We start from the raw sequence: 23,666 nt of genomic DNA, 5'->3' as shown, positions 1-23,666 counted from the left end.
ATTGCCCATATTATCCAGCTGAAGTTGAGGCAGCCACACACAGGCAGCCAACATCAATAGAGACGCCAACGGCATCATTCAGATGCTTTGCTATTAATTTCGTCTTGCAATTCTTATATTACATTATTGGTTTTTAGCCTGCTGCCTTAGCTCAGGTTAATTCATTATAAATTTATTTCCTGAAGATGTTGCAGTATTAAATCATATCGGGTGTAACACAAAACATGAGCAATGCAATCGGCCTCCCATTATACGCACCGGGGTGTGGAACAGGCAGAAGAAGCGATGCCGCCCATTATACCGTTGCTGCCCAGGAGGAAGTTCTACCCCATAAAGACGCAGCAGAAGAACAATTCTAGAGGTCGCTACAATTTAACGTGGTAACTCGGTAAAAGCATATTTTTGCGGTAAAATTTGTGTTGTGCGGAAGCACAAAATGGTGGGAATTAATCAGTCGCCCCTTTTACACGCTGCCCAGTTTCCGTTTCCACAGAGGGTTGAGCACACACAATGAGATTTTTACCAGTTATCAGAGCCAAGTTTTATAGGTAGATATTCAGTTCCATTGCAGTCAATCGATGTCAACATCAGGCGGGACCAAAAACGTGCAGCAGACTGGATAGCGCCCATTTGTGCAGCAGCCCAAGAGCAATATCTACGTTTCTTCAACTGAAGGTTTTGCTGATCTCTGGAAGCCGTTATACAAAATTGGAATGGCATAAAATATCAGAAAGTATAACTCACTTTGGACAGTCACAGCATCACTGGGAATAGAGTTAATCCGGCGTCCGGACACTTGTTTCTCATAAAGGCATTTGTAGCATCCGTCACTATTGTTATTTACATTTATTATTGAGTTAGTAAACGATTGTTGTTCCTTGTATATTTCATTGGTTGTATTGCCAACCGGCCACCTGAGTAACCACTGAAGCTGACCGAAAGTGTAACCATTGGCAGCATCGCAGATAATGATGAGTTCTTCTCTGACCAGATATACCGGATAACTGGGCCTTGTTGGAGGAGATGGGGGACTGAAACGATAGAAATCATTGCTGATGTTACACTCAGGCTCTGAATGATGAATAAGCCAATTAACATTGCATTAACACATATGATCTGGTGTGCGTTCAGGGTCAAAATGTTGCTGCTGTGTTAGAACTTCATTATATAAAGGACAGAAAATAACAGGTTCCTGGCAAAGTTTGATCTATAATTAACGGAGCAACACAATTATAATAATACACCAGTGAATATCACGCACTTATTGTACAAACTATCGTTGTATTCCGTGGTACTTAGAAGATTAAGATGTGATTTTATTGAAGTTATCAAGATATTATGGGTAAAATAGGGTCCTAAATTTAAATAAAGGAAACTACGATGGTCTGAGGCATGAGTTGGGTAGGATTGATTGGGGAATGTCACACAAAGGGTTGACGGTGGATAGGCAATGGCAAACATTCAAAGACCGCATGGATGAACTACAGAATTTGTTCATCACAGTTTGGCGTTAAAATAAAACAAAAAAGGTGGCTCAACCGTGGCAAACAAGGGAAATTAGGGATAGCATAATATCCAAGGAGAGGACATACAAATTGGTCAGAAAAAGCAGTAAACCTGAGGATTGGGAGCAGTTTAGGATTCAACGAAGGAGCAAAAAGGGATTAATTAAGAAAGGAAAAATAGAATATGAGAGAAAGCATTCCAGGGAACATAAAAACTGACTGTAAAATGTTTTATAGATATGTGAAGAGAAAAAGATTGGTGAAGTCAAGCGTAGGTCCCTTACAGTCAGAATCAGGGGAATTTATAATGGGGAACAAAGAAATGGCAGACCAATTAAATACATATTTTGGTTCGGTCTTCACAAAGGAGGACACAAATAACCTCCCAGAGATGTCGGTGAACATAGGGTCTGATGAAAGGGAGGAACTGAAAGAAATCAGTATTTGTAGGGAAATGTTGTTAAGGAAATTGATGGGATTGAAGGCCGATAAATCCCCAGTGCCTGATAATCTACATCCTAGTGTACTTAAGGAAGTGGCCCTAGAAATATTTGATGCTTTGCTGATCATCTTCCAGCATTCGATGGAATCTGGAACAGCACCCATGGATTGGAGGGTAGATAATGTTACCCCACTATTCAAAAAAGGTGGTAGAGAGAAAATGGGGAATTACAGACCGGTAAGCCTGACATCGGTAGTGGGGAAAATGCTAGAGTCCATTATAAAAGATGTAATAGCAGAGCACTTGGAAAACAGTGACAAGATCGGACAAATTCAACATGGATTTACAAAAGGTAAATTGTGCTTGATTAATCTACTGGAAATTTTTGAGGATGTAACTCGTAAAATAGATAAGGGAGAACCAGTGGATGTGGTGTATTTGAGCTTTCAGAAGGCTTTGATAAGTTCCCGTGTAAGAGATTAGCGTGTAAAGTTAAGGCACATGGGATGGGGGGCAAGGTATTGACTTGGATAGAGAACAGCTTGGCAGACAGAAAGTAAAGAGTTGGAATAAACGGGTCTTTTTCCGAGTGGCAAGCAGTGACTAGTGGGGAACCGCAGGGATCGGTCCTTGGGCCACATCTATTCACAATATATATTAATGATCTGGACAAGGGAACTAGATGTAATATCTCCAAATTTGCAGACGACACAAAGTTGGGTGAGCGTGTGTGCTGTGAGGAGGATGCCGAGAAAATCCAGGATGATTTGGACAGGTTGGGTGATTGGGCAAAAGCATGGCAGATGCAATATAACGTGGATAAATGCGAGGTTATCCACTTTGGTGGCAAAAGCAGGAAGGCAGATTATTATCTGAATGGCAATAGATTGGGAGAAGGGGAAGTGCAACGAGACCTGGGTGTCCTTGTGCACCAGTCGCTGAAGGTAAGCATGCAGGTGCAGCAGGTGGTTAAGAAGGCAAATGGTATGTTGGCCTTTCTAGCGAGAGGGTTTGAGTGCAGGAACAAGGATGTCTTGCTGCAGTTTTACAGGGCCTTGTTGAGACCACATCTTGTGTATTGTGTGCTGTTTTCTTCGCCTTATCTGAGGAAGAATGTTCTTCCCATGGAAGGAGTTCAGCGAAGATTCGCCAGGCTGATACCTGGGATGGCAGGAATGACGAATGAGGAGAGATTTGGTCGATTGGGCTTGTACTCGCTGGAGTTTAGAAGAGTAAGAGGGGATCTCATTGAAACTTATAAAATTCTGACAGGACTGGACAGACTTGATGCAGGAAGGATGGTCCCGATGGTCGGGGAGTCCAGAACCAGGGGTCACAGTCTAAGGATATGAGGTTGGCAATTTAGGACAGAAATGAGGAGGAATTTCTTCACCCAGTGAGTGGTGAACCTGTGGAATTCTCTACCACAGAAGCCAGTCGAGGCCAATGCATTAAATATATTCAAGAAGTAGTTGGATATATTTCTTAAGGCTAAAGGGATCAAGGGGTATGGGGAGAAGGCAGGGAATGGGTACTGAATTAGGATGATCAGCCATGATCTCATTGAATGGCGGAGCGTGCTCGAGAGGCCGAATGGCCTACTCCTGCTCCTATCTTCTATGTTTCTATATAATTAAACTATTTCACTGGTTTGGAAGTCTAGGACTAGGGGGCATAGCCTAGAAATTAGAGCCAGACATTTCAGGAATTTAATTAGGAAACACGTGTACACACAGAGTGGTAGAAATTTGGAACTCTCTTCCGCAAACGGCAATTGATGTTGGATCAATTGCTAATTTTATATTCGAGATATTATATTTTTGTTACCCAATTGTATTAAGGGAAATGGGGGTATAAGTTAGGTCGCAGATCAGCTATGATCTCAATGAATGGGGGAACAGGCTCCAGGGGCTCAATGGCCTTTTCCTGCTCCTATGTTCCCATTGTAAATCTTATCACAACATTTCTGGATGCTGTATCGATCCAGCTTCTGAACAGCTCAAGTTCATACGGCGTTCTATTTAAATCCTAATAGTATAAATAAGGAATTAGTGTTTTAGGTCGGGCCCTAAACCCCGCCCCTATCTTAAACCGAAGAACTAAGTGACGAGAAAATTGAAACTGTCAGGAATAACTGATTCTCTTAAGATATATGCTGGATCAACAAGCGTCAACAACATCAACAACCTGTATTTGTACAGACCCTCTAAAGTAGTATGATGTCCCAAGGTGCTCCACAGGAGCGATTATCAATCAATATTTGACACCGAACCACGAAAGAGGATTTTAGGACAGATAATCAAAAGCATGATCAAAGAGACAGGTTCTAAGGAGCGTGTGAAAGAGTAGAGAGGTATACGGAGGTAATTCAAGAGAACAGGGCTTAGGCAGCTAAAGGCACGGCCGCCAATGGTGGAGCATTTAAAATCAGGGTTGCAAAAGAGGCCAGAATTGGAGGAGCAGCGAGATCTCGGACGGTTGTAGATTTCTGAAGAGGTTACAGAGATCAGGAGGGGCGTGGGCAGAGATGGTTATGAAAACAAGGATCAGAATTTTAAGATTAACCTGGAGCCAATGTAGGTCAACAATCACAAGGGTTGATAGGTGAAAGGGCCTTGGTGCGATTAATGATACGGGCAGCCGAGTATTGGCTGAGCGCAATTTATGTAGGTTGGAAGAGAAGAGGCATAGGAATGGTCAACCATAGAGCAATAGAGTCATAGTCATAGAGACATAAGGAGGCTATTCGGCTCATCGAGTCCGTGCCGGCTCTCTGCAGAGCAATCCAGTCAGTCCCATTCCCCCGCTCTATCCCCGTAGCCCTGCAAGTTTATTTCCCTCAAGTGCCTATCCAGCCTCCCCTTGAAAACATTGAGTGTGTCAGCTTCCATCACTTCCGTCGGCAACAAATTCCAGTTCATCACCACTCGCTGCGTAAAAAAGTTTTCCCTCACGTCCACCCTGCATCTCTTGCCCAGGCCTTCAATCTCTATCACTTAGTCCTTGTACCATCAACTAGTGGGATCAGCCTTTCATCAGCGAGCCTATCCAACACGTCATAAGCTTGTACACCTCTATCAATCACCCCTCAACCTCCTTTGCTCTAATGAAAACAAATCCAGCTTCTCCAACCTGTCCTTGTTGCTAATGTCCCCCATCCCCGGAACCATTCTGGTAAATCACCTCGGCACCATCTCAAGAGCTTTCACATCCTTCCTAAACTGTGGTGACCAGAACTGGATACAATACTCCAGTTGTGGGCTAACCAGCCCTTGAAATCGGTTCAGCATAACCAAGGTAACAAAGGAATGGGTGAGTGTTTCAGCAAAAATATGCGTTGAGGTATGGGCAGCTGAGAAAGATGGGAATGGAGGAGGGTCGGCTGAAATGAACAAGCACATCATTAGTGAGGCAGAAAAGTATCTTCAAACACGGCTAAAAACAATAATTTCAATCACTGGTTTGGATGCCATGACAATCTCGTCACCAATTATAAATTTATGGCAGTGCGATAAATATGGTATATTGTAAGATATACAGCTAAAATCTGTATATGTTGCCATTCAATTCCCGTAGTATCTTTAGCTTTAAGAACAGCAGTGCTAAGCCAAGTATTTCAAGGAACACTGATTATTCATTATTGGAGATGGCCCTGAGATCTCGGAGGTGAGATGGAGGATAGAAGACTAGAACTATATCCAGATGTATGGGTGTCGAAGTACTTTGAAGGTGTTCCCGTGTAGTAGAGCATGCAAGGGAATTCTTGGAGCATTGGTTGCAGAAGTCCTTGCGAGCACTGGGCGAATTCTGGGGTCTGGGATCACTGAAAGTGCAGCCACAATGTATGATATTTGAGAGAGCGAGAGGGAGAGGGAGATTTCCCGGTCTGTCAAAATTGAGGATGTTCCTGGGATCAGGAAGAGTTAGTAATAAGGTTTTGTGGTTTCTGCAAACTGAGAACGAGGCTCACTATCGGAGATGGGTGAGGACTGATGAGTTCAGTAAAAATATAAAAGGACAATCTGCTTGGTGATTATTAGCAGGTTATTGAGAATTAGGATATTATAAATTTAATTGGTTGTTCAACACATCACATGTCCTTATGGAGCATTTCACTGTACATACTAAAGCCTTGGATTAGTAATAACTTGAATTAAAAATAATAATACGAAGTTCCCTACGGAGCTCAGCGTTGTAAATGTTTACATGGAGAGTCTCAACCTTAAGGGTGGAGAAGCACCACTCAAAATAAATATAAAAACATAGAAGAAAGGAGAAGGAGTAGGCCATTCGGCCTTTCGAGACTGCCCTGCCATTTAAAGAGATCATGGCTGATCATCCAAATTCAGTACCCTGTCCCTGCTTTCTCCATATATCCCTTGATCCCTTTAGCCTTAAGAAATATAACCAACTCCTTCTTGAATAAATCTAATGTACTGTCCTCTAGTGCCTTCTGTGGTAGAGAATTCCACAAGATCACCACGCTCTGGGTGAAGATATTCCTCCTCATCTCTGTCCTAAATGGCTTACCCCTTATCTTTAGACTGTGACCCCTGGGTCTGGACTCCCCCGCCATCGGGAACATCCTTCCTGCATCCAGTCTGTCTGGTCCTGATAGAATTATATAACTTTCAATGAGATCCCCTCTCATTCTTCTAAACTGCAGCGAGTATAAGCCCAATCGACCCAATCTCTCTTCATACTTCATTCCTGCCATCCCAGGTATCATTCTGTTGAATCTTCGCTGCACTCCCTCCATGGCAAGATCATCCTTCCTCAGATAAGGTGACGAAAACTGCACACAATACTCAAGCTGATCTGACCAAGGCCCTGTACAACTGCAGCAAGACATCCTTTCTCCTGTACTCAAATCCTCTTGCTATGAAGCCCAACATACCCTTTGCCTTCTTAACTGCCTGCTGCACCTGCATGCTTACCTTCAGTGACTGGTGCACAAGGACACCCAGGTCTCTTTGCACTACCCCTTTTCTCAATCTATTACCGTTCAAATAATAATCTGTCTTCCTGTTTTTGCCACCAAAGTGGATAACCTCGCACATATCCACATTATACTGCATCTGCCATGCATCTGCCCAATCACCCACACTGTCCAAATCATACTGGATAGCCTCTGCATCCTCCTCACAGCACACACTCCCACCAGCTTTGTGTTGTCTGCAAACTTGGAGATATTACATCTAGTTCCCTCGTCTAGATCATTAATATATATTGTGAATAGCTTGGGATCTAGCACTGATCCCTGCAGTAACCCACTAGTCTCTGCCTGCAACTCGGAAAAAGACCCATTTATTTCAACTCTTTGCTTCCTGTCTGCCGACCAGTTCTCTGTGCAAGTCAGTACCTTATCCCCAATCCCATGTGCTTTAACATTGCACATTAATCTCTTATGCGGGACCTTATCGAAAGCCTTCTGAAAGTCCAAATACACCACATCCACTGGTTCTCCCATATCTAGCCTACCAGCTACATCCTCAAAAAATTCCAGAAGATTATTCAAGCATGATTTACCTTTTGTAAATCCATGTTGAATTTGTCTGATCCTGTCACTGTGTTCCAAGTGCTCTGCTATTACATCTTTTATAATGGACTCTAGCATTTTCCCCACTACCGATGTCAGGCTTACCAGTCTATAATTCCCTTAATCCTCTCTGCCACCTTTTTTAAATAGTGGGATGACATTAGTTACCCTCCAATCCATGGGAACTGTTCCATAATCTATAGAATGTTTTAATTTGACCTGCAATGCATCTACTATTTCTCGGGCCACTTCCTTAAGTACACTAGGATGTAGATTATCAGGCCGTGGGGATTTATCAGCCTTTAATCCCGTCAATTTCCATAACACCATTTCCCTACAAATACTGATTTTATTCAATTCCTCCCTCTCCTTAAACCCAATGTTCCACAACATCCCTGGGAGGTTATTTGTGTCCTCCTTTGTGTAGACATAACCAAAGTATGTATTTAATTGGTCTGCCATTTCTTTGTTCCACATTATAAAATCCCCTGATACGGATTGCAAGGGACCTACGCTTGACTTCACCAATCTTTTTCTCTTCAGATATATATATAGAAGTTTTTACAGTCAGTTTTATGTTCCCTGCAAGCTTACAATCATACTCTATTTTCCCCCTCTTAATTAATCCCTTTGTCCTTCTTTGCTGAATCCTAAACTGCTCCAAATCCTCAGGGTTGCTGCTTTTTCTGGCCAATTTTTATGTCCACTCCTTGGATCTTATGCTATCTCTAATTTCCCTTGTTAACCACGGTTAAATCACTGTTTTCTTTTATTTTTGTGCCAAACAGGGAGGAACAAATTCTGTAATTCATCCATGCGATCTTTAAATGTTTGCCATTGCCTATCCACCGTCAACCCTTTAAGTAACGCTCCCCAATCCATACTAGCCTACTCGCGCCTCATACCATCATAGTCTCCTTTATTTAAATTCAGGAACATAGTCTCTGTGTCAACTACTTCACTCTCCATCTTAATGACGAATTCTATCATATTATGATCGCTCCTCCCTAAGGGATCTCACCCAAAAAGTTTGCTAATTAATCCTTTCCCATTACATAATACCCAGTCTAAGATGGCCTGATCTCCAGTTGGTTCCTCGACATATTGGTCCAGGAAACCATCCCGTATACACTCTAGGAATTCCTCATCCACAGTATTGTTACTAATTCGGTTAGCCCAATCTACATGGAGATTAAAGTCACCCATGATAACTGCTGTGACCTTATTGCACGCATCTCTAATTTCTCATTACTGTGATTCCCAACCTTAGCATTAATGTTTGGTGTCTGTATACAACACTCACAAACGTTTTCTGCCCCTTGGTATTTCTCAACCCTACCCATACATATTCCACATTATTCAGAGCTAATATCCTTCCTTACTATTGTGTTAATCTCCTCTTTAACCAACAATTCTAACCCACCTCATTTTCCTTTTTGCCTGTCCTTCCTGAATATTGAATACCACTGGATGTTGAACTCCCAGCCTTGGGCACCCTGGAGCCATGTCTCCCTATTCCCAATTACATCATATCCGTTTATACCTATTTGTGCAGCTAATTCATCAACCTTATTAAGAATGCTCCTTGTATTAAGACACAAATCCTTCTAGCTTGATTTTTTTACATTCTTAGTAAGAACGTAAGAACATAAGAAATTGGAGCAGGAGTAGGCCAATCGCCCCCTCGAGCCTGCTCCGCCATTTAATAAGATCATGGCTGATCTGATCCTAACCGCCAATCTACTATCACAGAACCATCTCCTGAATCTAACAGAATTAGACACTCGAAATAGGAGCAGGATCAGGCTACACAGCCCGTGGGCCCGCTCTGCTACACACAGGGCCATGTCTGATCCAAACCTATTCTCATGCCCAAATTCCTGCCCGCTCCCCGTAACCCTTAATTCCCTTTACTTCTAGGAAACTGTCTATTTCTGTTTTAAATTTAGGTAATGATGGAGCTTCTACAGCTTTTTGTGGCAGCATATTCCATGTACCTACCACCCTCTGAGTGAAGTAGTTCCTCCTCATCTCAGTTTTGAAAGAGCAGCCCCTTATTCTAAGACTATGCCCCCTAGTTCTAGTTTCACCCATCATCGGGAACACCCTCCCCGCATTCAACCGATCCAACCCCTTCACAATCTTATATGTTTCAATAAGATTGCCTCTCATTCTTCTGAACTCCAATGAGTAGAGTCCCAATCTACTCAACCCCTCCTTATATGTCCATCCCCTCATCCCCGGGATTAACCGAGTGAACCTTCTTTGTACTGACTCGAGAGCAAGTATGTCTTTTCTTAAGTATGGACACCAAAACTGTATGCAGTATTCGAGGTGCGGTCTCAACAATACCTTGTACAACTGAAGCAATACCTCGCTATTTTTATATTCTATCCCCCTAGCAATGAAAGCCAACATTCCATTGGCCTTCTTAATCACTTGCTGCACCTGCATACTAACCTTTTGAGTTTCGTGCACCAGGACCCCCAGATCCCTTTGTACTTCAGTACTTTCAAGTTTCTTGCCATTAAGATAATAACTTGCTCTACGATTTTTCCTGCCAAAGCGCATAACCTCACACTTTCCAGTATTGTATTCCATCTGCCAAATCTCTGCCCACTTACTTAGCCTGTTTATGTCCCCTTGCAGGTTTTTTATGTCCTCCTCACTCACTACTTTCCCTCCCGTCTTAGTATCATCTGCAAACTTTGATATGTTACACTCGGTCCCCTCCTCCAAATCGTTAATATAGATTGTAAAGAGTTGGGGACCCAGCACTGACCCCTGCGGAACACCTATGTTACTGATTGCCATTCTGAGAATGAACCATTTAACCCAACTCTCTGCCTTCTGTTAGATAGCCAATCCTCTATCCATGCCAGAATATTACCCCCAATCCCGTGATTTATTATCTTAAGCAATAATCTTTTGTGTGGCACCTTGTCAAATGCCTTTTGGAAGTCTAAATACACTACGTTCACTCGTTCCCCTTTATCCACCCTATATGTTACGTCCTCAAAGAACTCCAGCAAATTTGTCAAACATGACTTCCCCTTCATATACCATGCTGACTTTGTCCTATTAAATGATGATTATCCAAATGTCCTTTTACTGTATCCTTAATAATGGTCTCCAAAATTTTACCTACCACAGATGTTAGGCTAACTGGTCTATAGTTTCCAGCCTTCTGTCTACTGCCCTTTTTAAATAAGGGTGTTACATTAGCAGTTTTCCAGTCTGCCGGCACCTTTGCTGAGTCCAGGGACTTTTGGAAAATTATTACCAATGCATCCACAATCCCTACCACCACTTCCCTCAAGACCATAGGAGGTAAGCCATCAGGTCCAGGTGAATTATCCGCCTTGAGTCCCATTATCTTACCGAGTACCACTTCCTTAGTGATTTTGATCGTGTTTAGCTCCTCCCCCCCATAGCCCCCTGTTTGTCCAGTGTTGTGATATTCTTAGTGTCTTCTACTGTAAAGACTGATAGAAAATATTCATTCAGTGTTTTTGCCATCTCCATATTTCCCACCATTAATTTCCCGGTCTCATCCTCTAAGGGACCAGCATTTACTTTAGCCAACCTTTTTCATTTTATATACCTATAAAAACTCTTACTATCTGTTTTTATATTTTTTGATAATTTACTTACATAATCTATCTTCCCTTTCTTAATCAATCTTTTTGTTATTTTTTGCTGTCTTTTAAAGTTTTCCCAACCCTCTATCCTCCCACTAGATTTGGCTACCATATATGCCCTTGTTTTTAGTTGAATACTATCCTTAATTTCTTTACTTAGCCACGGATGGCTGTCTTTTCTTTTACACCCTCTTCTTCTCAGTGGAATATATATTTTTTGTAAGTTGTAAAATAACTCCTTAAATGTACACCACTGATCATGTATCGTCTTACTCTTTAATCTATTTTCCCAATCCACTCGACTCAATTCCGCTCTCATACCTTCATATTCTCCTTTATTCAAGCTTAGCACGCTTGTTTGAGATCCAAACTTCTCACATTCTAATTGAATATGGAATTCAACCATGTTATGTTCACTCATTCCAAGGGCATCCTTTACTAGGACATTTTTAATTAATCCTGTCCCATTACACAGGACCAGATCTAAGGTTGCTTGCCCCCTGGTAGGCTCAGCTACATAGTGCTCAAGAAACCCATCCCTAATGCACTCAATCAACTCATCCTCAAGGCAGCCCTGCCTAATTTGATTTGTCCAATTAATATGATAGTTAAAGACCCCCATAATTATAGATGTTCCCTTACTACAAGCCTCAACTATTTCCTGATTGATACTCCATCCAACATAGTTGCAACAGTTCGGAGGCCTATAGATTACGCCCACTCGTATTTTTTTCCCCTTATTATTCCTTACCTCCACCCAAACTGTTTCATTATCCTGATTTTTGACCCAATATCATTTCTCTGTATTACAGTGATTCCTTCCTTTATTAACATAGGCACCCCACCTCCCCTTCCTTCCTGCCTGTCCTTCCTGATCGTTAAATAACCTGGTCTGTTTAATTCCCAGGCATTGTCACCCTGCAGCCATGTTTCTGTAATTGCCACAAGATCATACCCATATGTAGTTATTTGTGCCATTAACTCATCTAGTTTTTTACAAATGCTACGTGCATTCAGATAGAGAACTTTCAAATATGTTTTGTGACACTTAGTTCCTGCTTTTGCCCTTTATATTACTTTAACTTTTACTCCATACCTTCTGCCCCTTCCTGACATGCTCTGGTTTTTAATTTCCCCAATGCTACCTAAGTCTATGACCTTCTCTGTTGTCATTTTTATTATTTGCTCTCTAGGAACCTCCCCCTCACGAGTCAGTTTAAAGCCCTCTCTTCAGCACTAGTTATATGATCCGGCAGGACTCTAGTCCCAGCACTGGCCCAGTTAAGCCCGTCCCAATGGAACAGCTCCCTCCTGCCCCAGTACTGGTGCCAGTGTCCCAGGAAGCAAAACCCATTTCTCCCACACCAGTCTTTGAGCCACGCATTTAACTCTCTTATTTTATTTGTCCTCGCCAAATTCGCTCGTGGCTCAGGTAATAATCCAGAGATTATTACCCTTGAGGTTCTGTTTTTTAACTTGACCCCTAGCTGTTCATACTCCTTTTACAGAACTGGCTTCCTAGTCCTATCTACGTCGTTTGTACCAACATGGACCACAACGACTGGATCCACCCCCTCCCACTGCAAGTTTCTTTCCAGCCCAGAGGAGATGTCCTTAACCCTGGCACCGGGTAGGCAACACAGCCTTCAGGACTATCGCTCTCGGCTGCAGAGAACTCTATCTATCCCCCTAATAATACTATCCCCTACCACTGCAACATTTCTAGTTATTCCCCCTCTTGAATGGCCCCCCGTTCCACGGTGCTGTGGCCAGGTTGCTCAACCTCCCTGCAGTCCCTGCTCCCGTCCCCACAGGGAGTAAGAACCTCGAACCTGCTGGACAAGAGCAAGGGCTGTGGCTCCTCCAGCTCTACCTCCTGGATCCCCGTACCTGCCTCACTTTTAGTCACACCGTCCTGTCCCTGGCCATGAGCTACATCTGAATTAATTAACTTCATATGTGTGATCACCTCCTGATACACAGAGTCCAGGTACTTCTCCCCCTCCCTGATGTGTCGCAGTGTCTGAAGCTCAGATTCCAGCTCATCAACACGGAGCTGGAGTTCCTGTAGCAGCAGACACTTGTCACAGACGTAATCACTGTGAGCCTCAATGGGGTTCACCGGCTCCCACATTTCGCAACAGTAACACATCACCTGCTCCATTCTATGTAATTAATTAAATGTTTTATTGTTAGGTATGGACACCCTCTGCCCGATTATAGATGCTACTATCCCCTTTATTTAATTGGATTTAATTTAAATCAATCCCTCTAATTACACCAGTTAAATGGTTTACCAACAGTCACTCTGCACCAGAAAGGCCTTATTAACTACAACCCACAGAGTTAAATTTTGGAAAGAGCACCTAACACCCCACTTACCCTAACGCACACACTTACCCAAACTCACAGCACTCGCTGCTGACTCGCACTCAGTGCTTGCCCGCACTAGCCTGGTCTTTATATACTGTTTGTTTGTTTACAGCCAAATGAGTCACCCCTGCTGATTGGTTAGAAAACTGGATTCCACTGACTGCTTTGCCAATTTACTCCTACTGCAGTGTAACCTTGTTTTACTCTTCTTACACCAAAAGAATCCCAAATATTTAACTTTTCCCCTTTACTTAAACTGCTTAAGTAATCTTATCAAGAATGATTTAAAGAGAAATAACAATTAAAGAAATCACACACTCACCCAAACTCACAGCACTCTCTGCTGACTCGCACTCAGTGCTTGCTTTTAACATTATTATTTAACGTAGCCCTGTTTGATTTACACCCTTGATTTCTCTGCCTTCCACTTCTGCTTCTCTCCTTCCTGTCTTTTGTTACTATCCTTACTTCCCTTTCCTCTGTCTCCCTGCACAGTTTCCCAACCCGCTATTTTAGTTTAACCCTCCCCAATAGCACTAACAAACATATCGGTCTCAGTCCCGCCCAGGTCTTATGTTTGGTTTGAGAAAATCCAGGCGACATCTTAGCCTTCGGATGAAGAACATTATGGCTGGAGCTTGGTTGGTGACTGCATGTGTCGCATTCCGGTATGCAAACAAGAAATTATCCACCGTGTGTTGTGGTATGTCGTCGTTATACATCGCCTTTATTGCCTTTTTAAAGGTCTGAACAAACCTGTCAGCCAATCCATTTGTGGCTGGATGATATAGGGCAGATGTGTTATATTTCACCCCATTATTCCTCAGGAACATCCGGAAATCCTCGGACATAAACTGTGGTCCATTGTCGGAGCAAATCTGTTCTGGCAAGCCATTCCTGGCGAAGATGGTCCGTAGGACTGCAATAGTCATCTCCGTGGTGGTGGAGGACATTTTGATGACCTCTGGCCATTTCAAATGGGCATCCACGGCGATTAAAAACATTGAGCCCATAAATGGACCAGCAAAATCAATGTGTACCCGTTGCCATGGAGATGAGGGCCACTCCCATGGGTGTAGTGGGGCCTGTGGTGGAGCGTTTTGGCCCTTCTGGCATCCTGTGCATCTCTTGATCATATCCTCGATTTCTTTATCGATTCCCGGCCACCACACAAACGCCCTGGCTAGGCTTTTAATTTTTACCCCTCCCAGATGACCCTCATGAAGCTCATTGAGCACTCTATCTCTCAACTTTGGTGGAATTACCACTCTGGATCCACACATCAAGGTCCATTGGCACACTGACAGCTGTTCTCTCCTTGGCGAGATTGCTGGCAACAGTGAGTCTCCATGTGCTGGCCATCCCTTCACCGTCAAATCATAGACCTGAGAGAGTGTCGGGTCATTTCGGGTTGCCTTCTCTATACTTGAGTTTGTAACAGGTAGACATTCGACTATGGTCGAATGGAATATCTCAACAGGGTCCACTGCAGGTGCTTCCTCCACCATTGGCAACGGTAGGCACGGCAGCCCATCAGCCTTTCCATGCTGTTTCGTACCTTTGTACTCTATGTCGTACTGATGTGCCCCTAGAAAAAGTGACCATCTTTGCAGCCGTTGCACCGTCATCACCGGAACGCCCTTCTTTGGGTTAAAAATGGAGACCAGGGGCTGATGATCAGTCAGTAGGGTGAATTTCTGCCCGTGCAGATAGTGATTGAACTTCTTCACCCCCCACACCAGGCTGAGGGCCTCCCTGTCAATCTGGGCGTAGTTACGCTCGGCTGAAGTTAACGAGCGTGACGCAAAGGCAATTGGCATCTCTGAACCATCAAGGAATTTGTGTGACAGCACCGCTCCAATGCTGTAGGGAGAGGCATCACATGTCAACCGAATTGGTAGTGTTGGATTGTAGTGGGCCAATACTTCTTTTGAAGTGATTAGGCATTTACATTTCTGAAAGGCACGCTTTCACTCATCACTCCATTTCCATGTTACTCCAGTTTGCAGCAGGGCATTCAGTGGGTGCAGAATTGTAGATAAATTCGGCAAGAACTTATGGTAGTAGTTCACCAACCCGAGGAACGACCTCAGTTGCGACACATTTTCCGTTGCTGGAGCCTTGACTACTGCCTCAATCTTGTCTGGGGACTTATGCAACCCTTCCTCATCAATCATTTGGCCACAATACGAGATTTGTCTCCTGAAGAACTCGCATTTGGGGTGGTTGGCTAGTAGCCCATATATTTGTAATCGACTGAGCACCTGCTCCAGGTTGGCAAGGTGTTCACTGTCATTTTCGCCCGTAACCAGGATGTCGTCCAAATAACACTGGGTCCCCGGGATCCCTTGCAGGACTTGTTCCATCGCCCTCTGCCAAATAGCCGGGGCTGATGCTACCCCGAATACCAGTCGGTTGCACTGGTAAAGACCTTTGTGAGTGTTTATCGTTAGGTATTTCCTAGATGCTTCTTCCACCTCCATTTGTAGATACGCTTGGGCCAGATCAATCTTCGTAAAGCGTTCCCCTCCAGATAGTGAGGCGAGAATGTCTTCTATCCATGGCAGTGGATATTGTACTGTGTGCAGGATTGGGTTCATAGTTACCTTGAAGTCCCCACAGATGCGAATCTTCTTCGGCTCCCCAGGCGTGCTGCTCAATGATTTCTTCATTACAGGAACGATGGGTGTGGCCCACTCGCTCCAGTCCACCTTGGAAAGCACACCCGAACGCTCCAGACTCTCCAGCTCTGCTTCAACGGCTGGGTGGATCGCGTACGGTACCGGTCTGGCCTTAAAAATTTTTGGGTTTGCATTATCTTCGCTTTTTATCATTGCCGTTACTCCTTTTAGAGTCCCAAGTCCTTGTTGGAGCAACTCTTTTGCGTCAGTTAGAATTTTTGACAGTCGTCCAAGTGTGACGTTGTCATCCTTTTTGTCAGCCACAGTTAGTGCCTGAAAGGAATGCCAATCCAATTGTATTTTTCGGATCCATTCACGTCCCAATAATGGTTGTCCTCCATCTTGTAGTATATATAGATACAGTTTCTGTGTTTCCTTGCCGTTGTATTTAACTGGCACCCTTATTTTTACTCTGGGGTAGACTTTTTGCCCCGTGTATGTCTTCAATACAATGGACGTGTCCTTCAAGGGTATGTGTGAGAATAGACGCTCATATTCTCGTCAATTCATGACAGTTAGGGCTGATCCTGTGTCCAATTCCATCTTTACTTGGGACCCTGCCATCATGAGGGTGACCCAAGTGGTTCGGTGATCCTCCTTTGCGATCATGTTGTGTAACTTTGGACAACTTAGTCTCCTGCTCCCGGAGTCATTATCACTCTCCTGATCATCTGAACTACTGTCTGTCATTTTTTTTACTTTCTTGTACTTTTCCTCAGTAGTTCTTTTAGTGTTGGTTTTCTTTCCCGACCTGCAGACTCTTGCTATGTGTCCCATTTTCCCACATGCCCGCATACTTTGTCCTTAAACCAGCAGTCCTTCTGATCATGGGTTGTTCTGCCGCAGCGATAGCACTTCTCTGCTCCATAAGCCATTTCGTTAGCGTTGTATTCTTGTGGTTTCTGTTGTATTTCTGCAGCACCCTGTGCTCCTGCTTCGTAGGATACTGCCACGCTGAAAGCCTGTTCAAGCGTCAGGTCCTTCTCCGAAAGTAGTCGTTTCTGGGTTCCTTCACTCTGGAGCCCGCAGACAAACTTATCCCTTAAGGTGTCTGCCAGTCCTGCTCCGAACTGGCTGTGCTTCGATAACTTGCGTAGTTCCATAAGATAGTCAGCATTGCTCTCATCATTGTGCTGGTTTCTTCTATGGAACTTGAATCTTCCTGCTATCAGCAGCGGTGTAGTGTTTAGGTGTTCCTGTAAGATATTAACAATCTCTTCAAAACTTTTCTCCGTTGGTTAAGCTGGGGTAATTAAATTCCGCAATAGGCCGTACATTCTCGTGCCCATCAAATTTAATAATACCGACGCCTTCTTTCCATTGGCCACCTCATTTGCCTTGCAGTACATTTCAATTCTTTCCACATACGTGGTCCAGTCTTCTACCTCATTGTCGAAAGCAGTGATAATGCCACTCTTCGGCATCTTGGGTGGTTTAAAATGGCGCCTCCCGTGCTTTTTCTTCTTCCCCAATGGATTAAAATGGCGCCTCCCGCGCTTTTCGTCATTACCCAATGGAATAAAATTGCGCCTCCCACGCTTTTCCTTCTTCCCCTTGTTGCCACACTGCACCTAGCATTCTACAGGGTAATGGCGGTGACCTACATTTTCGGTGCATATCACTTTTCCTTCCCCTCGTTTTATTTGCTCTACGCTGCCCGGTTCTTGAGCACCGACTGCGCCCTGTGCACTCCACCCTCTCTCTCTCTCTTTTCCTCCCGACGACGCTGCACGGCCCCTTTGCAGAGATGCTTGATCGAGCTCGAGCCCGCCGCAGTCCAGAAGGGTCAGTGCACTATCTGCTACCAGCATGACTTGCTGGAACACCTCGACTGGGGAGCCAAACCCAGCTCTCCACAGCCTCCCCTGCAATTCTCCGAACTCCGATGGATCCCTGAGCGGTTGCCCGCGGTCGACACCCATTGCTCTGACTTCGACCTCCAAGAAGCTTCTTTCCAGGGAAAGACCCCCGTGAGGTGAAGCAGTACTGCAGGTGAGTTCGAACCTTCTTGTCGCCAGTGTAGTGTCCGAGTATCAATAATGCACGGACTGCAGGAGAACAATAATAACAGGTATTTACTGACAGAGGGTAAGCTTAAAACTGAAAGTACAGAAGCCTGCTATGGCTATATATACAGGTGTGGCCACTGCCTGTACTACAGTATAAAATCAGTTCTCTCTTAAAGGTACATACACAACAGGCATAATCTTAGAATAAGGGGCTGCCCTTTCAAAACTGAGATGAGGAGAAACGTCTTCACTCAGAGGGTAGTATATCTATGGAATTTCCTACCCCAGAGAGCTGTGGAAGCTGCAACATTAAATACATTTAAAATGGAGATAGACATTGTCCTAGCAGATAAGGGAATTAGGGGTTATGTGGAGAGGGCAGGGAAGTGGACGTGAGTCTAGATTCAGATCAGCCATGGTCCTATTGAATGGTGCAGCAGGCCCAAGGGGCCGTATGGCCTACTCCTGCTCCTATTTCTTATGAATCGGATGAGGAGTGGACGCCTAAACTTCTTGTAAAAAACCCACCATGTAAATTGAATGTGTTTTCTTTGTTAAAGTATTAAATGTGCTTTTTTAACACCCTGATTATAACCAGTTTTACCAGCAGCTAATACAGATTTTTTTGTCAGGAGCTAGTTACTTTCAAGTTTTGGAGTGCTTGAGAGATAAGTAAATTGATCACATTGTCCCTTATACTTGTGTAAGTTTTCTTTTCTACTTTTTATCTGCATAAAATGTTGATTCTTTTCTGGGCCTGAAAAAACTGGACATTTTTAGAATCGTCATGCTGTTAACATAAATCAACTGAAATCTGAGATTATCTCAATCACACTTATGTCTTTCTTTTTTTAAGAGTTGAGATTCTTTAAGCCTCACTTTAAGAATGAAGGTACCAAGAAGACTAAGAAAGAGAATACCAGAAAGGTAATTCAAAGTGAACAGAAATTCTTATCAGACTAATATGTGAAGATGGAAACAATCTGCTAGATAATCACGGCAGGCCTGTCAGCATCTGAAGGCTATATCGATACAAGTTCCCACCCAAACATCAATCAGTCTTTCTCCTTCAGACACGAGTTGACCTGCTGCACACTTCCAGCATTTTCTTTCTTTATCTCAGATTTATAGCAAACAATTTTTCTTTTTCATTCTGCTGCATGAGTGCCCAATTTACAATCCATGGTGCCTGGCAACGTGGTTCTATTTGTATTTATATTTCATACTTGGTTACTTGTCCTTGAAATTCATGGCCTGGAGATTTGGAACGGTCACTTAGCGCTGTTGGTCGATAAATCCTCCGCCAGCATTGCAAAATCTGTGACTATCAGTAGCTTGAAATAACTGCAAAATAATGGACATCAATTTTATATGTTGCCCATGTACCCCATAATATGGACCTAGCTGGTTCATGAAGACAAAGCCCCTTGGTCACTGCTGCTGTACTAACATCTCAAGGTTCCTCTTCCTGTCGTTGTAGTCAAGAATTGCAATTCCCATGTTGGGAATTAGAGTTGAGGGGCAACATTTCCAGTGATGTACGGCTGCAGAAAGATTCGACTTAATTTTGGTGACAAGCAGGGCAGATACTTTAAAGAAAATTGCATCTGCTTCTCGTAATTTTCGTTATGTGTTGTATGATAAGCCAAAGCAATTTCGACTTTGATTCATGCTCTGTGCTAAGATTTGGCAGTGGGGCAACTCCACTGGGCTTCAGTGTTCCCAGAAAAAAAATAGCCCTGCCCTGGCTGGCTGTGTTTTGTGCTCTGCTGGAAGTGTATGTGTGTGTAATTTTAGAGGAGATCATGAGAAAGCTGTGCTCTGGAGCCTCCTGAATCTTGAGTTGCCTGCCAATACTTGCTATCCAGACACTTGGACAAGGCACAGGAGGACAATGAGCACCTATTGAACTGTAATTCAATTCCTTCAGGATAGCAAGGACAGCACAGAGAAAGCTAGTATCGTTGCTGATAGGTACTTATTCATACAATCAATAACTTATCTCACGTTCTGTTTATGTATTCTGAATTCTTGTGTACAGCCTTCACAAGCATAGCTGGTGGAGTGGATGTGCTAAAGTTAGGAAAGATAATTCCATGTTCCACAGAATGAAGAGCATTGTTTCCAGTTGCTTTTGTAAATCAGCTGGAATTCAATGTTAGTTTTTAGGCACTGTCAAGTATTACATCTCTATAATGGTTTGTGTGTGGCGTGGGAAGTCCAAAGGTGAAGTAGTAAAACTACATGTCAATTCTCCTCCACTCCCATTTCCCTGAAGGCACTTTTTCATGAGTACACATGTTTCATTATTCTGTGCTGAATTAATGGGAAGCCCTGTTGATATTTGCTAAATGGCTGTTCTTCATGTGTTAGGTTCTCAATTGTTGGAGAAGGTTAATCCTGTTTTCACATACACACAGACACAAACTTTTCCAGAAATGATGATTAGATTGCAAATGTAATGATCAGTAACATGTCATTAGAGAAGGGTACACTAGGTGGAGCTGTATGTTTAAGAGCGGGCTACCCACGATGCACTAGGCTACCCACAAGGCAGTAGTCAAGATGGATGTGGTATAGAAGACCACATGGCTGAATAAAGTGACGAGCTCAAGCTAGCTGTTCATAATGAAAATGTCTATTTATTTATGAACATAACATGGTACCAGAAGTGGTAATATCTGCTGAATATTGTGAAACACGACATGGAGAATTTGAAGCCGCCGGAGGGTTTGAAACTCACGGGGAATGTCGACTGCAATTAGCGGACTTTTAAACAGCAATTCGAACTCTACATTGCTGCCATCGGGTTCGGTACTAAGCCAGACACAAGGAAAATAGCGTTACTGCTCACGGTTGCAGGCCCGCAGGTGATAGAGGTATTTAATACATTTGTATTTGATGAAGAGGAGGACAGAGAAAAAATGGAGGATGTGCTAAAGATGTTTGATACACATTGTTCTTTCAAAAAGAAAGAGACCTATGAAAAGTACGTGTTCCATTCACGGACACAGCATAAAATGAGACTTTTGATAGCTTTGTGACCGATCTGAAACTGAAAGCACAGACATGTAATTTCTCTGAACTGAAATCATCCATGATTCATGACCAGATTCTGTTTGGTATTCATTATAAAAAAGTCAGGGGCGTTTGTTGAGAGAAACCGAACTAACATTGGAGGATGCTGTGAAAATATGCCATGCCAGTGAGCTAGCTCAACAGCACGCAAAGACTTTCAGTGAAATTAATAATAATGCAACGGTAGTGAATGACAGTGCTGCTGTCGGTGCTGTGTCCTACAAGGGGAACAAGTGTGTGCAGAACAGAAATGCAAAGCAATCGGAGGATGGCATTTTTAATTGTAAACGCTGTGGTTATAAACACCAGTCAAGACAATGCCCATTGTTTGGGAAAATGTGCACAAAATGTAATGGAAAGAATCACTTTGCTAAACAATGCTTTTCAAAAGTAAAAACAAAGAAAGGGCAACAAGTCAATGTGATTGAGGACACTGATTTAAGTGAGACATTTTTTGTAGGAATGCTGTAATGTGACAATATCGAAAATGATACAGAAAATGTGCAGCCCTCAGGAATGGACAATGCTGAACATAAAGTTAATGCAGTAAAAGAGGACAAATGGATAGTGCCACTGCAGGCAAATGGAGCATTAGTTACATTGAAACTAGACACTGGGGCAAAAGCAAACTTAATCAGTATGACTGACATTAAAAATATGAAAGAAAAGCCCAAAATACAGAAAAATCAGTACTACTGAAGAACTATAACGGACAGAAAATAGATAGCTTAGGTGCATGCAGACTTAAAGTGACAGTCAAAGGCAAAGTGCATCATCTCATGTTTTCTCTTGTGGCTGAAGGACTTGATTCACTAATGGGTGACAAAGCATGTGAGGACTTAGAACTTGTCAAGAGAGTATACCGCTTAAACTGTGCCATAAGCAGACCAGATGACTCAATGGATTCTGCAGTAAATAATTTCCAGGATGTGTTCAAAGGTTTTGGAGTTCTACAATTCACTTACAAGATCCAGCTGAAGGAGGATGCACAGCCAGCGGTACATGCTCCACGGAGAGTTCCAGCACCCCTGCGTGACCGGCTCAAGAAAGAACTGGAAAGAATGACCACACTTGGAGTCATCAGGAAAGTCGAAGAGCCAACAGACTGGGTTAACTCCATGGTATGTGTAAAGAAAAACAACAATGATCTAAGAGTATGCATGGATCCAACGAACTTAAATGCAAACATAAAACGTGAACACTACCAGATTCACAAGCGAGAAGAAATCACCAGTGAAATGTCAGGTGCCAGATACTTCACAAAACTCGATGCCTCACAAGGATTTTGGCAACTAAAACTGGATGAAGAGAGCACCAAATACTGTACCTTCAACAGACCATTTGGCAGGTATTGTTTCCTCAGAATGCCTTTCGGGATAATATCTGCATCTGAAATCTTTCATAGAGCAATGGAACACATAATTGAAGGTCTGGAAGGAGTTCAGCTCTATGTTGAAGACATCATCAACTGGGGCTCCACACTGAAAGAACACAATGAGAGACTGATTAAAGTGCTACAGAGCATACGCCGGAATGGACTGAAGCTCAACAAAGCCAAGTGTCAGTTTGGTGTTCAGTACTCACTTTCCTAGGAGAAAATCTATCAGGTAAAGTAATAGAGCCAGATATGGAAAAAGTAAATGCCATACTCAACATGCCCCGAAACACTGACAAAAAAGGAGTGCTATGCATCATGGGGATGATAAACTTCATTGGAAATTTAATTCCTAACTTGTCAGCCAAGACAGCCTGTCTGCGAGACCTGCTACATAAAACAAATGAGTTTGCATGTTCAGAAAGACTGAAAGACATGAACAAGAGTGGATGAACCTCAAAACAGTGCTGACAACCACAACTGTACTTTCTTTGACCCAACAAAGAAAATCAAAGTGTCAACGGATGCATCAAAAGATGGCCTAGGCGTGGTCTTGCTACAAGCAGAGGGTGAAGATTGGAAGCCTGTTGCCTATGCCTCCAGGTCTATGACTGATTCTGAGTGTCGATACACCCAGATTGAAAAGGAATGTCTAGGCTTGGTAATTGGACTAGAAACGTCCCATGGCTACATATATGGACTTCCCACCTTCACAGTTGAGACAGACCACTGCCCATTGGTTACCATCATAAAAAAAAACCTGAATGAGATTTCTCCAAGGATTCAACGACTCATGATGAAGCTGTAAAGATATGACTTTGAACTGATCTACACAGCAGGCAACCACATAGTGTTAGCAGATATACTATCCCGAGCACCCACAATGAGTCATGTGAGCTCTACTGAGGAAGACGTGGATGTTCATGTGAGTATGGTCACTGCTGCGCTGCCTGTGTCAGACACAAAATCAAAGCAAATAGCAGAAGAAACAGTAAAAGATACAGTGCTACAAACGGTGAAAGA

General features: G+C 43.2%; 1 pseudogene; it reads right to left on the bottom strand.

Annotated features, from left to right (window-relative positions):
- The window catches only part of LOC147084941 (uncharacterized), a 51,920-nt pseudogene that overhangs the window by 6,019 nt on the left and 22,235 nt on the right, over positions 1 to 23,666 (bottom strand).

This window comes from Somniosus microcephalus, unplaced genomic scaffold (assembly GCF_052327205.1).
Source record: "Somniosus microcephalus isolate GS21.2 unplaced genomic scaffold, FLI_Smic_1.0 unresolved_chr9, whole genome shotgun sequence".
NCBI classification, from domain to species: Eukaryota; Metazoa; Chordata; class Chondrichthyes; order Squaliformes; family Somniosidae; genus Somniosus; species Somniosus microcephalus.
The sequence above is the reverse complement of the archived record's forward strand: the minus strand, read 5'-3'. Positions and strand labels throughout refer to the sequence as shown.